The 12147-nt window shown below is 48.4% G+C and overlaps 1 protein-coding gene across 2 annotated transcripts in view; it reads right to left on the bottom strand.

Annotated features, from left to right (window-relative positions):
- Window positions 1-12147, bottom strand: part of PRKCE (protein kinase C epsilon) — a 1050532-nt gene that overhangs the window by 798377 nt on the left and 240008 nt on the right. The window lies entirely within an intron of this gene.

The following is a 12147-nucleotide window of genomic DNA, read 5'->3' as shown; positions in this document are numbered from 1 at the left end:
TTACTCAAGGTTGGAGTGTTGTGTGAGATATTATATAAATACAGACATGTAATAACCAGCTCTGTGTGTGGCGTAGTCATTGGCAGGAGAAGACGCCACAACTGGGGATAAGGTAGGGAATAAGCAACCCGAAGAACGACAATACTCTCCCTAAGAGCTTGCCGTGGTCCAAGCAGACTGCTCGTGCATGCCACGTGTGCCTGAGGTGCGGAATCAGTGCTTGGCCTATGTGGAGTCAAAGCACAACTTTAGTGGGTGTGAAGCACTTGAAAATAACAAAAGCTTCACTGAGAAGTCTATACATCGTTGGCCAAGAACCTGCTGGCCAGACCGTAAAGAGAGGTACGGCACTACTACACAATGCAAAGCTACACATCATACGCTGAGATAAAGCTAAAGGCGGACACAAACAAATATGAAAAAAGCACTGAAAACTACAAAGTTATATCCGAGTAGAATACACAAAAGCACTGGTTGACAAAATAATTGATAATAAAGCATACTGTCATTGAACTTACCAGAGCCTTGATAAGAAGAGCTCTACGACCTTGGCAACGGGCCAAGATACCCAAGAAGAAGCATGGAGGTTGTGTTTACTAAGCTGTCAAATACCTGAAGTGGCACACCACAAAAGTTGTCGGGTAGTGGCGCAAAACAAATCCAGAAGTCTCCAGAATGGAGACCAAGAAAGATGAGAGTATATCACAGGGTTTTAGAGATGGCGAGGAGGAAGCGGGTCCTAGTGGACAGCAAACAGTATCGGAGAAAACTCCATTCTCAGTGTCAGTCAATCCCGTAAACAGTTGTAATGTCTTCCTGAAACCACAATGACTATACGATATGCCAAAAAGCTGAATATTGGCGATAGATGGACTGCTTGGATAGAGACATTGATGATTTAACTGATGCACTAGAAGAAACAGATAGCAAGAAAATTATCAAATACTTTAAGAATCTTGCTGGTGAGGGTGTAAAAGAAGTCTTAAAGAAAATGCCTCAAGCTGACAAAGTTACATACCTTCAAATTAAACAAGGCCTTGAATCTTATACTCAATCCAGTGCTGAATGTAGATTACGAAATATATATTTTTAGTCAAGAATGATAGTGAGTTGGTGAAATGATAGAAGAATTTGTTGAGAGACTGGATATGCTCATCAAACACTGTAAGTTCAATGAATTTAATGATGAGGAAGCAATACATTTCAGAGTTAATGACGGATGCTTGTCAGATTCATTCAGACAACGAATGCTGAGAGAAACTCTTAGTCTGGAATGAGATCTCATGGCTGTCAGAGCTGACGAGTGTGCTGATCGACAAGCTGCTGACATGAAGGCTGGTGGGGTCAAAGGTGAGTCAGTCATCAACATGAAAATCAAGCAGAAGCGCAAGGCTGAAGAGCACAAAGTGATGTCTCCATAGAAAAAGTTGTGTTTCAGGTGTGGATTTTCTTTTCCACGCGAAGGTAAATGTCTTGCCATTGGACGGATAGGCAAAGGATATGGGAAAGAGAATCATTTTATAATGGTTTGCAAGGTGAAAAAAAAAAAGTGCGTCACAGCAAGAAAAAATGGCTGACTGAACGTTCCAGAAGCAATGTTTGGCGTACGCCCATAAGGCCAAGCTGCAACAACAGTTGGGACAATTCAACACCAAACGAAGTCATTCGTCATCTATATCATAATCAAAAAGTTCTTCAGTATTAGTATCAAGTGAAGAAGATGGTTGTGCAGTGTCAATGTTTACCTCAGACAAATGTGCGCATGTTGGACTGGCTGCATGTGAAAAAAAATATATTATTCAAAGAAAAGTCAATATGAAAAAGCACCAAAGTCTTTCAAACATTGTCTGAAGATTGCACTGAAAGTAAATGGTTGTTCAATATCTTTCATTATCGATAGTGATGCATTGATGAACATTATGACTGGGGAGATATTAAATGAATTATCTCCATTGCCATGACTAACACCATTGAAAACTAAAGTATTTACATGTGATGCATCAACCTCATTGAAAAGTCAAAGTTCATTCATAGCGACGATGAAATACAGGAAGCCAACAGTGCAAGCACCCATGTAGGTGCTTCAAGGCAAGTCCAAGTTTACTCAGTTTAAGCACACCTGCTGATATGGGACTGATCTTAGTTAACTACAACATGAGTGCTCATCACAAAATTGAAAAACCACTCAAATCATTAATTAAGAGACATCCAGGTCCACACATTGCTGACATGATAACACTATTGAATGGTGTGAAGGTCTTCTCTCACCTTGATATAAATAAAGGATATCATCAGTTGGAACTCGAGGAGAATTGCAGGTACATTACTAACATTTCTACACATAATGGTCTATTTCGATATAAAAGACTGAGGACCTCATTACAAGTTTGGCGGTCATAGGACCGCCACATTTGAGATGGCGGTTATACTGCCATGGGCCCGCTGGTATAGACCGCCATATTACGAGTACTGGGAAGGCACCTGCAGAACACAGTCAAGTTTCCGTCCAGACTGCCTCTGTGGACGGACCGCTGTTGCCGGCGTAAGGCCCCTTCACGCCGGCAGTGAGACAGTTTCCACCCACCATATTACGAGGTTGCACACCGCCAGGACTTCCGGTGTGGTGGAACCTCCCAGAAAAACATGACGGAAACGAACAACATAAAAGGAAGCACTCACCTTCTGGAACACATGTACGTCCGTAGGTGCCACGGCACGTGAATTGCAAGTCTCCCCAATGCTCCTGCTGGCCATTGACATCCAGGAACAGTGACACCAACATAGACACCAGCCGTAAGTACCCCAGCCTAGCACACACTGGAGGGAAGGACATTAATACACACACACAAACGCACAGTCACCACACACACATGCACAAGGAAAGCCAGGACAAGTGATGTAGCAGCAACACCAATGGTGCCATTTCAGATGAATATTATTTATAAGGATAAAAGCATAATGAATAAAACTATGTACAGAATGCCACCAGGGCCAGTGCATCACTGTCCAAATGTCCCGGGCACACTGGGCATATAAAGACTGCCCAACTTGACTCCTGACTGCAATGTGCAGACCTCCACAAGGCAGGGGTATCAATGGGGCATGCAGGCACCTCAGGGATGGGGGAGGGGGCTGATCATGCTTTGGATCGGTGGTCCCTCCTCCAGCCACCAGGCTTCCCTTCCTTACTGTCCTGCTCACGGGGACACCTTAGCCTTGCCCAGCTTACCTGCTTTCTTGGGTGGGACGGCAATAGAGGTCACAACAGCAGGGGAGCCAGATGGAGTGCTACCAGGACTGGAGGTGTGAGGGGCAAGTGTGCCTGTACTGGCAGCACTGCAGACTGCTGTCTGCGGGGAATGGCTCAGCCTAGAGAAGGACAGGGAGATGGAAGGCACAGGTCTGGCTAGGGTAGCAGTGCTTTTGGGTGGGACAGGAACTGGTCCTCCCACCGATTCCTGCAGTGGGTGCTACCCGGGCATGGACCCCCAGGGTCCACACTTGCTTGGTGATGGCACACCAAATCCCCTTCTTCTGATGGGCGCCCATCCGCAGACATGACACGGAGAATATTAGACAGTCATGTAGCGGACTGCATTGGCCACAGCACATCTCATGGACATGCGCACATATCAACATTCCAGTTGGCCTCATAGCCCTCAGCCAGGCCCTTCCACAAGTCACTCATACTCATCCCATAGCCCCCGTCCACATCCGTATCCACTCACAGACAGTACAATCATTGTGGACTCACCTGCTGCCCTGGTGCCCCATATAACTGGGCATACAGGGGAAGGACACCCTCCACTAGCTTCTCTAGTTCTTCCTGTGAGAAGGCTGGGGCCCTATCCCCTGCAGCACGTGGCACCTTGGCTACCAGTGGCAGAACACAGCAGCACACAAAGTGGAGGTCTTCTTCGCACGAGTGCCAGGAGTCAAGTGAACATGAGCACATCAAATGGTGTTCCCGGCTGCCGTGGACAGCACCGTCAGTGCCGGCAGTGATCGCCATTGGCTCATGTCTGCCATAGGCAAACATGTTAACCAATTAGTAGTTGCACCTGCCTACCGCCATGACATCTTACGCTGGTGGGATTCACTCATTTCTATCTGTCCTGTGCATGCAGGACAGGCGGCTGCCATTTTACAGCTACAATTTGTATAAAGGTGGTTCGTGGGGCATGGTTGTTTAACAATGAACTGTGCACAGCCCCACTGCGTCGACACAATCCTCGATGCACATTATGATTGCTACTCCCTCCTATTCCCAGGTACAGTGGAAGAACGATAGTGAGAAATGCACCCGTCTACAGGTCCCTGGTCGATCTTGCCATCCTTGAGGAGTGGCACCTCATCCAGTGCTATCGGCTGAACCGTCAGACCATAAGGGAGCTTGTGAGCTTATTTGAGCTAGATCTGCAGACTTCTATACGTCATCCCAACACCATCTTACCCACAGTTCAGGTGTTGGCAGTCCTCCACTTCCTTGCCTCAGGGTCCTTCCAAATTACAGTGGGCTGCCGTAATGTCCCAGCCCATGTTCAGTCACGTCTTGAAGTATGTCCTATGTGCCCTACTCAAACATATGGGCAGCTACATCAGGTTCCACCAACATAACAATTTACCCACTGTGAAAGCAGCTTTCTACGCCGTCGCACATGTGCCACATGTGATCGGGTCTATTGATGGGACCCACTTTGCCCTGGTGCCACCTAGGAGGAGTGAACAGGTGTTTAGGAACCGTAAGAACTACTACTCTACCAATGTTCAGGTGGTATGTCTCGCAGAACTCTACATCACACAAGTGACTGCCCGGTTCCCAGGTTCAGTGCATGATGCCTACATTCTGCGGAACAGCAGCATCCCACACCTGATGGCACCACTGCAAAAGGATCGTGCTTGGCTTATCAGTATGTAATGTGTCATATGAGTGCCTCTGTATTCTGCACACTCTACACCACCTTCCAGTTTTACCTACAGTTTCCAATATACCTATTACCTCTGTGCACACAGGTGACGCTGGTTATCCCAACCTGCCATTGCTACTGACACCTCTCAGGCCTCTGACTAGAGCAGCGGAAAACCGTTTTAATGAGGCCCATGGTAGGACCCGACGGTTTATTGAACACACCTTCAGAGTGCTGAAAGCCAGATTCAGGTGCCTGCACCTCACTGGAGAGGCCCTACTGTACAGACCAGCAAAAGTGTGCCAGATCATTGTAGCATGCTGCATGTTACAAAATTTGGCTCTCAGACATCACATCCCATTACTGGATGCTGAGGAGGGCACAGCTGTGCCTGTGGCTGATGAAGGGGACATTGGGAGTGATGAGGAGGAGGATGACACGGATACAGCTGCTGCCAGAGCAGAGCTGATACAACAATACTTTCACTGACATACAGGTATGTGTAACAGCCATGCTATGTGACCAGTTGCAATCTCTGCAGTGTGCATGGCTGCTACCAGGGTTGTGTGTTCAATGTGGGCATTAGGTGTACACATTACTTTGCTTGTGGTGCTGTTAACTGTATTGCTGAACTACTCAATGATTGCTCCCCCTTCTGGCACAATAACATACATTGGTAGGACAATGGTCTGGCTGTTACACATGTCATGGCTATATATTTTGTGCTCATGGTAAATACAGACGTAGGCAGTTACTGTGCTCAAAGGTGTTTATTATGATTTAACAAGTGCAAGGGCTGATGAGTGGGATCACCAGAGTAGATAGCCCACCTTTGGGGAGTTGAAGTTCAGTATGATGGCCATTGGAAAACGGAGTTCTGACAGCGGGCAGTCAACAGGGTGACGCACAAAGGGGTATGTCCAGAAGTGGCTCACTTCCTGGCAGTGGTCTTGGTCTTGGCATCAGTGCAGGCTGGTTGTCTGGTTGGATGTCTGGCTGTGCCTCCATTCCACTGGCTGCAGCTGACATAGATGGCCCAGAAGTGCTCAGGCTGATGGTAGGGGCCTGCTGGTGGGGAGTGGACTGACGCAGGATGGTGATTAGGTCCGCCAGCACCCCTGTCATTGAGGCCATGGTGGCATTGTGGGTCTGCCACTGCTGCATAGCCTCTTGATGGTTCTCCCTCTGTAGCCTCTGGGTCTCCTGCAGGGTAGCGAGGATCTGGGCCATGGCATCCTGGGTTTGGTGGTATGCACACAGGACTTGGGTGAGGGGTTCCTGGCTAGTCTGCTGTTGTTGCTGCCCCTCCCTTGGACCACAGTTCCCCTTCCACTACCCATGGCCCCCTGTGCCTGTGCCCCTGGCACAGTGTGCCCACTCCCAGTAGCACCAGGGCCTTCATTGTCTGAGGCGGGTGCCCTTGACTCAGGCCCCTGTACTGTGGGGTACACCTCTAATTGATAGGTCCCTGAGGCACAGGTTTGGGGAGGAGGGGCTAGCTGAGGTGTTGTAGCCACACAGAAGTGTGAGTCTGGGGTGTCCAGGTTGGGGCTGCTGAGGGTGGACTGACCAGTTGCCCCAGATGGCTCAGGCAAATCATTGTCCTCCAGACATCCACTGGGGCCTTCATCCTGGGGAGGGCTGTCTGACTCAGGCATCCTCTGCTGGGTGGCAGTAGCAGGGTGAGCTGTGGATGGAAAGGGTGAGAGTTAGTGCATGGCTATGTTGCTGTGGTGTCATGGTGTGCTGCTCGCAGTGGGTGGATTGGTTACCCAGAGATGGCAATGACATTTGCAGCAATACAGACACTGCATGGTGTATGGGCTTTGGGTCATGCTTGTCATTTCATTTGTGGTTGTGAGTTCGCTGTTTGACATTGTTGTAATTGCCATAGAGAGTGAGGCGGTGTTGGCTAGCAGTCGGGGTGGGCTGTGGGATGGTTGTCCATGCAGGTGCTCCACTGTAAGGTGTGAGTGTGACTCGGATCCAGCATGCATAGTAATGGGTTGTGGGAGTGGTAGTTGAGGAGGTAGTGAAGGTTTGGCATGCATTGTGCTGGGTTGGTGTGTGAATGGTGGGAGAGTGGTGGTGTGGCATGCAGAGTGGGAAGGTGGGGTGATAGTGGGGGGATGCATTCTTGTGGTTTGTGATGGGATGGGGAGTGGTGGGTGCTTGGGAGGCATGCAAGACTTGAGTGGTTAGTGCTGAGGGGGAGTTGGTTCCTTACCTGAGTAAAGCCCTCCAATGATTCCAGTCAGGCCCTCCAGATGCATGATGTCCAAGACCTTCTCCTCCTAGGATGTCAAGTCAAGGGGAGGAGGTGGGAGTCCACCACCAGTCTAGTTGAGAGTGATATTGTGCCTGGACACCATGGAAAGGACCTTCCCCCTGAGGTCGTTCCACCTCTTCCTGATATCCTCCCTTGTGCTTGGGTAGCTGACGACTGCGTTCACCCTGTCGATGATCCTCTGCCATAGCTCTATTTTCCTGGCCATTGATATCTGCTGGACTTGTGCTCCCATCAGTTGTGGCTCTACTCGGACGATCTTGTCCACCATGACCGGCAAATCATTGTCGGTGAAGCGTGGGTGCTTGGGGCATGACATGTTGTGGCAGGCGTGCTATGTGTGTGAGGTGCAGTTTGGGCAGCTGGTTGTTGTGGGGGTGCATGCAACATGTGATATTTATGCTCAATGTGCAGTGGTTCGTGGGTCTCTAGCTCGTGGTGATATGCGCAAGGGTTTGTGGGGGGGTGTATTATAGTGCGGTGAACCGGTGTGCGTATGTGTTTCAGGTGTGGTGTACTCGGGCTGTCCAATCTGGTGTTTCCTTCTATATGCAGTGATTTCCTGGCATGCCGCAGTGAGCACCACCAATGATTTGCTGCCGTGCATATTCATCTGTGCTGACTTTCAACTCCTAATATGGCAGCCAGAATAGTGTTGGCGTGGCGCGCCCGGCGGATGGTCAGTCGCTCTTTCACCGTCAGTGACACTGGCAGTGTTGGATTTCTGGTTGTGTTTCATTTGGTTGGTGTTTGTAACTCGTAATACGGCAGACACTGTACCGCCAACACTGGCAGGATGGCAGTGGCATTTTGCATGGCAGTCTTGCCCGAGAACCGCCAAACTCGTAATGAGGGCCAAAGTTTTGGTGCGTCATCAGCTGCATAGCTTTTTCAAGATGTCATCTGATGTATCATACAGTCTGTCATGAATGATTTCAGCCACAGAAGGAGCACAATAATGTTCTCAAACAAGTATGGTGTTTACTTGTTGACACAGGATTAGCTTTAACTGCTGAGAAATGTGAATTCCATAAGACAAAGCTGGAGTTCTTTGGCCATATCTTTTCTGATGGGGGTAGGGCACCCAATCCAGCTAAAGTGCAAGTGTTATCAACTGTCAGTCCCCCACAAGATGTTTCCATGCTACGTTTGTTCCTTGGCATGGCTAGTTACTGTTCCAGATACATATGAAACTGAGCCACCAAGAGTGCTCCTTTGAGAGACTTGATGAAAAAGAATGTTTCATTTCATTGGTCACATGAATGCGAGCAAAGCTTTAAGAAAATAAAACAAGCTATCGAGAACACTACTTAAATGGCATATTTTAATCCAACGCTTCACATAGAAGTTGTTGTTGACTTTAGCCCAGTTGGGTTAGTTGCAATCCTTGCACAGCACAGCGGACACCCAAATGCTTGAAGACATACACTGTGGCATATGTAAACAAAGGTTTGTGCTAAACTGAACATGCTTATTCATAACCTGAGAAAGAAAGCTTAGCAGTGGTGTGGACTTGTGAACATTTCCACGTGTTCTTATATGGAAAGCCTTTTATGCTTGTGACAGGTCATCAAGCATTTTTTAACATCTTTGGCAAGTCAAAGACCAAGATGAACGAGTTACTTACCTTCGGTAACGACTTTTCTGGTGGATACATTAGCTACCTGTGGATTCCTCACCTCATGAATACTCCCATGGCGCCAGCATTCGACGGAAATCTTCTTACTAGTCTCTGCACGTCGACGAGGACGTCACTGTCGCCCACGCGACGCCGTCTGACGTCATACAGGCAATAAGAGGTCCTCGACGACGTGCGGACGTCAGTACCAATCATTTTTTACGTGCATGAGAACAACCAGGCAATGCAATGAAAGAGCAAGGCAACATCCATTATATTGTAAAAATACACCACATTGTATGAATAACTGTAAATCTTTTTATGTACATTTATATATATATATATATATATATATAAAACTCTCTCTTTTAAAATATATACACACACCAAGTATATACATAAAGATATATACATACATATATATAAATATATTATATATACATCTATTGCACCCTCAAAGACCAAGAGGAGCGCACTCAAGGATTACTTGGCAAGACCAGAAAGGCAACGGGGAGGCGGGTGGGACCGTGAGGAATCCACAGGTAGCTAATGTATCCACCAGAAAAGTCATTACCGAAGGTAAGTAACTCGTTCTTCTGATGGATACAACTACCTGTGGATTCCTCACCTCATGAATAGAGTCCCAAAGCAGTACCACGCCCGGCGGTGGGTGCCTAAATGGTCAAACCAAGAAATCCTGCAGCACTGACCGTGCAAAATGGCCGTCCCTTCTAACCTCAGAATCTAAACAGTAATGTTTTGCAAAAGTGTGAAGGGACGACCAAGTTGCGGCCTTGCAGATGTCGACCACAGGAACACCTCTGGCTAAGGCCGAAGTGGCCGACTTAGCTCTGGTGGAATGAGCTCTAATGCCCTCAGGAGGATCCTTCTTTGCCAAAGAGTAACATATTTTAATGCAAAGAACAACCCACCTGGATAGTGTTCTCTTGTGGACTGCCTTTCCTCTCCTCTTGCCCACGTATCCAATAAACAGCTGATCCTCCAGCCTGAAATCCCTTGTTCTATCGATAAAGAAGCTCAACGCTCTCTTTGGGTCCAGACGGTGCAGTCTTTCTTCCTCTTTGGAAGGATGAGGCGGAGGATAGAACGTGGACAAAGTAATTGCCTGAGCCAAATGGAAGGGTGAAACAACCTTCGGGAGGAAAGCAGCCTTGGTCCTCAACACCACCTTATCCCCATAAAAAGTTGTATAAGGGGGTTTTACTGATAAGGCCTGCAACTCACTCACTCTCCTTGCTGATGTTATAGCTATCAGGAAGACTGTTTTTAAAACCAAATACCTCAAGGGGCAAGAATGCATAGGTTCAAAAGGGGACCCCATAAGGAAAGTCAGGACTAAGGACAAATCCCATTGCGGCATAACGAATGGCTTTGGAGGATATTGATTTAGAAGACCTTTCAAGAATCTGATAACAATAGGGGATTTAAATAAAGATGGTTGGTCTGGAAGACATATGAAGGCTGACAAGGCCGATAAATAACCTTTAATGGTAGCCACTGCACAACCTTTCTGCGCCAGAGATAGAGCAAAAGACAAAACGTCCGATAGATGAGCATGTAAAGGATCAATCTGCCTCTCTCCACACCACGCAACAAATTTAGACCACCTATTAGCGTAGATAGATTTAGTGGAGTGTCGCCTGGCCGCTAATATAACATCCACTACCTCAGGCGGGAGAGAGAAGGAACTCAGGTTGCCCCGTTCAATCTCCAGGCATGTAGGTGCAGACTCTGGAGGTTGGGGTGTAGAACCTGCCCCTGCGACTGTGAGAGGAGGTCTGCCCTGAAAGGGAGACGGAGCGGCGGGCACATTGAGAGTTGGAGAAGGTCGGAGTACCACACCCTCCTTGGCCAATCCGGAGCTATTAAGATTACTAGAGCCCGGTCTTGGCGAATCTTCCTCAATACTCGAGGAATCAAGGGTATGGGAGGAAACGCGTAAAGCAACTGGCCGCACCAGGTCATTTGAAACGCGTCCCCCAACGCTTCCTGCATCGGATACTGAAGGCTGCAGAACAACGGACAATGCGCGTTCTCTCGAGTGGCGAACAGATCTACCCGAGGAAACCCCCACTTCTGGAAGATTAAACGGACTTGATCTGGATGGAGACGCCACTCGTGGTCTGCCGAGAAGTGGCGACAGACTGTCCGCACGCACGTTCAAAACTCCGGCCAGATGGTTTGCTATCAAGCAAATCCGATGGTCCTTTGCCCAGGACCATAGTCGAAGAGCTTCTCTGCAGAGAAGGTACGACCCCACTCCTCCCTGCTTGTTTATGTACCACATCGTGGTAGTATTGTCCGTTAGGACCTGTACCGACTGACCACGAAGGGAAGGGAGGAAGGCCTTGAGAGCCAGACGTACAGCCCGTAACTCTAACAGATTGATGTGAAAAATCTGTTCCTCTGGAGACCAAAGACCTTTGATCTCCAGATCCCCCAGATGAGCTCCCCACCCTAGAGTGGAAGCATCCGTTATGACTGTGGCCACTGGTGGCGACTGCTGGAACGGCTTTCCTTGTGAAAGATTGTTGCTTGCAATCCACCACTTCAAATCCACAGCAGCATCTCTGGAGATCTTGACAGTACCCTCTAGATCCCCTCTATGTTGAGACCACTGCCTTCGGAGGCACCACTGAAGAGCCCTCATGTGCCAGCGAGCATGCGTGACCAACAGAATGCAGGAGGCAAAAAGACCGAGCAGACGAAGGACCTTGAGGACTGGAACTACCGCTCCATTTCGAAACATTGGAACCAAATCCTGAATATCTTGAATCCGCTGAGGCGGAGGAAAGGCCCGACCCAATGTTGTATCCAGTACTGCCCCTATGAACAGGAGGCGCTGAGAGGGCTCTAGGTGAGATTTGGGCTCGTTCACCGAAAAGCCCAGGTCGAACAACAACTGGGTTGTTGACTGCAGATGACGCAACACAAGCTCCGGGGACTTGGCTTTGATCAACCAATCGTCCAAGTAAGGGAATACTGCTATCCCCTTCCTTCTGAGCTCTGCCGCAACCACCGACATCACCTTCGTGAAGACTCGAGGTGCTGAAGTAAGACCAAACGGAAGGACCGCAAACTGGTAGTGTTGCGATCCCACCACAAACCGGAGATACTTCCTGTGTGACTTGAGTATCGGGATATGAAAGTAAGCATCCTGCAAGTCGACAGACACCATCCAGTCTTCCATGTTCAACGCCAAAAGCACCTGTGCTAGGGTCAGCATCTTGAACTTTTCCTGCTTGAGGAACCAATTCAAGATCCTCAGGTCCAGAATTGGTCTCAAACGACCATCCTTCTTGGGAATCAGGAAA

This window comes from Pleurodeles waltl, chromosome 5 (genome assembly GCF_031143425.1).
Source record: "Pleurodeles waltl isolate 20211129_DDA chromosome 5, aPleWal1.hap1.20221129, whole genome shotgun sequence".
NCBI lineage: Eukaryota > Metazoa > Chordata > Amphibia > Caudata > Salamandridae > Pleurodeles > Pleurodeles waltl.
The sequence above is the reverse complement of the archived record's forward strand: the minus strand, read 5'-3'. Positions and strand labels throughout refer to the sequence as shown.